This window comes from Lathyrus oleraceus, chromosome 6, assembly GCF_024323335.1.
Source record: "Lathyrus oleraceus cultivar Zhongwan6 chromosome 6, CAAS_Psat_ZW6_1.0, whole genome shotgun sequence".
Lineage (NCBI taxonomy): Eukaryota > Viridiplantae > Streptophyta > Magnoliopsida > Fabales > Fabaceae > Lathyrus > Lathyrus oleraceus.
The window spans coordinates 139,178,110-139,181,295 of NC_066584.1; the positions used below are offsets into that span (position 1 = coordinate 139,178,110).

Genomic DNA, 3,186 nt, shown 5'->3' on the forward strand with positions numbered 1-3,186 from the left:
TAATTTTCCTATTTTAACATCTATTATAGCTCCGGCCGTTGATAAAAATGGTCTACCTAAAAGGATAGGGATATCGTCATCTTCCTTGATATCCATGACCATAAAGTCTGTCGTGATATAAATTTGACCGATCCTAACGGGGATGTTTTCTAATATGCCTACAGGATACTTAACAGATCTATCAGCTAATTGGAGGGACATCTTAGTTTGTTGTAATTATCCTAAGTTTAACCTTTTATACACAGCTAAGGGCATTAAACTCACACTAGCGCCTAAGTCTAGGAAAGCTTTGTCGAGCACATGACTCCCTAGAATGCAAGGTATAGAAAATCTCCCAGGGACTTTCTCCTTCTTAGCAAGTTTATTCTCGGAAATAAAGTTGCATTCCAAGGGTTTAGGATCGTCAAGCCTACACTTGTTGGTTAAGATGTCTTTGAGAAATTTGGCGTAAGATGGAATTTGGGTGATGGCTTCGGTGAAAGGAATCTCTACATGAAGCTTCTCTATTACTTTTATAAACTTTTGGTATTGGTTATTGATTTTGGTTTGTTTAAGTCTTTGCGGATATGGGATTGGTGGTTTGTACAGGGGTGGTGGTTTGTAAGTTTTATCCTTGGCTTCTCCTTCTTGGTCGGTTTGTTTTTCGGGTTAAACCGGTTCTTCTTCTTGGTTGGTAGGTATATTTTATTTAGAAGCTTCAGACTCGCTCATTGCTGGGTTACGAGGCCCTTCGTAAGCAGTCCCACTTTGTAATGCGATAGCGTTAGCTTACCCTCGAGGGTTGAGTTGAGGTTGTCCAGGGAATTGTCCTCCAGGTGTAGTTTGTGGGGCTTGGTTTTGTGCTACCTGTGAGATCTGGGTTTCAAGCATCTTATTATGAGTAATTATCTGATCAACCTTAGTCCCTAATTGTGTTATCAGTTAGTTTACGTGAATGCTCTGATTTAGGAATTCTTTAATTTGCTGAGTCTGGCCTGATATAAAGTTCTCCATGATCTTCTCAAGGTTAGGCTTCTGGGGCACAGCTTGTATAGGTTGATTTGGTTTTTGGGCTTGAAAACCTTGTGGTCTTTGAGGTGCATAATTTTGGATAGGGTTCTGGCTTTTATAGGAAAAATTCGGGTGATTCCTCCATCCAGGGTTGTAAGTGTTTGAAAATGGGTTACCTTGGGCGTAATTCACTTGGTCGGTGTTCAGGTCGTTCAAAAGGTTACATTCCGCCGATTCCTGTCCTTTAGATCCACAAAGTTCACACTCCGTGTGGACTACCGCTGCGGTGTTAGAGTTTGTAGAAATATGTTTTACCTTAAGGGCTAAAGCATCCATTTTCGCTTGCATCATGTCCATAGAACTTATCTCATGTATTCCACTTGGGTCTCCTTTTTCTCGACTGATGCTCGTTCAGTTCCCCATTGGTAATGGTTTTGGGTCATATCCTCAATTAGGTCACACGCTTCAGGGTAAGGTTTGTTCATCAACGCGCCACTAGCGGCAACGTCGATGCTCATCTTTGTGTTATAATGGAGTCCATTGTAAAAGGTATGAACGATCAACCATTGTTCTAGGCCATGGTGTGGACAGACTCTTAACAACTCTTTGTATCTCTCCCAATCTTCAAAAAGTGATTCTCTTTGGTTTTGAGTAAATCTAGTTATTTGGTTTCGAAGAACAGCAGTCTTACTAGGGGGAAAATATCTAGCAATGAATACTCTCCTAAGGTCTTCCCAGGTAGTTATTGAGTTAGCTGGAAGTGAATCTAACCATGAACGTGCTTTATCCCTGAGGGAGAAAGGAAATAATCTTAAACGAATCGCATCAGGTGAAGCACCGTTGGATTTAAAGGTATCGTCCAGTTGGATAAATACTTTTAAATGTTGATTTGGGTTCTCAGTAGCGAGACCCGCGAATTGGTTTTGTTGCACTAATTGCAGTAAAGATGGTTTCAGTTCGAAATTGTTGGCAGGAATGAGGGGGTTTACTATACTAGAACTAGGTTCCACGTCAGAGGGTTGGGCAAATTCCTTAAGAGGTCTCTGGTCGCGATTCTCAGCCATAGCTTTCTTAATTCGGATGAGTAAGAGGCGTGTACGAGTGTAACATTCGGGTTCAGCTAAAGGATCTACTAAATTTCTGGTACTATGGGTTCTTCGCATTTACCGGCTGATAATGCCTTAGTCTAGACGGTGTAACAACAGGGTACGAAATTTGACGAAGTTGGTCCCCAGCAACAGCGCCAAAAACTTGATCGATGTATTCGCAAGTGTACGAATCGCGTCAGAGTAATATAAAAGAATATCGATCCCACAGAGAGAAAATCATCAATCTATCGATTACTATTGTTACGATGTTTATCTAAGGCGGTACAGAAGAGATATTGATGTCGCAAAATAACAGTAAATAAAGAAAATGATAAATACAGTGCAGATAAAGACAGGCTTGAATGTACTTCACGTCAGTTAAACGATGCTTCGATTGTCTAAATAGAACTACTTATGGGGCAATATTTTCTACTCTTGAAAAGAATCCATTTAACGGGAATTGTCGCTTTCACGTATTCAGAACCGAGTTTACCCTTAAATTAAGGCCTTTTATTGTCACTTATAAAAGGTGGGCAGAATGCTAAAGTAGTAAACCTATTTTTAATAAATAAGACTTGTAAGCTTAGTTGAAAAGTGATTTTGATTCAGAAAGTTTTACCTAAGGAGTTTCCTGATTTTAAATCTATTAATGCGTCCGAAAACAGTTTCAAAAACCGTTTTTCCTTAAAGTGATAAAAATTCCTAGTTACTAAGCCAGGGTGTTTTCGCACTCCTTGAGTAGTTAAAATTAACCAAGTTTGTTTTAGAAAACTTGAATTAAGAATCAAAACAGCCCCTAAAGCATTTCTACAGATGCAATATGTGAAACATCTCTTTAACCGCGATCCTTACATTCTAACCTTTGAAAGATTTAGCCAGACATAGTAATACAAACAAACACAACGATATTGATCATGATAAAAAGTTATTTAGAGTGTAAGGCATAAGTAAAGCGTGTAAAACAATTAAAACGAGCAATAAAGATAATGGCGGGAAAATTAAATAAAGTAAAGCATGGCAAGAAATTGAATAAAGTAAAGCATAGCAAGTAAAATAAAAATACGATTAAATTAGAACCTGCTCCAAACGGAGGCTTTAAATCTGGTAT

At 38.8% G+C, this 3,186-nt stretch overlaps 1 non-coding gene across 1 annotated transcript; it reads left to right on the top strand.

The window, feature by feature from the left end:
- Positions 1-1,563: 1,563 nt before the first annotated feature.
- Positions 1,564-1,670, top strand: LOC127098740 (small nucleolar RNA R71). The gene has a single exon (XR_007793440.1). It is a non-coding gene; the product is annotated as a small nucleolar RNA R71 (small nucleolar RNA).
- Positions 1,671-3,186: the final 1,516 nt, after the last annotated feature.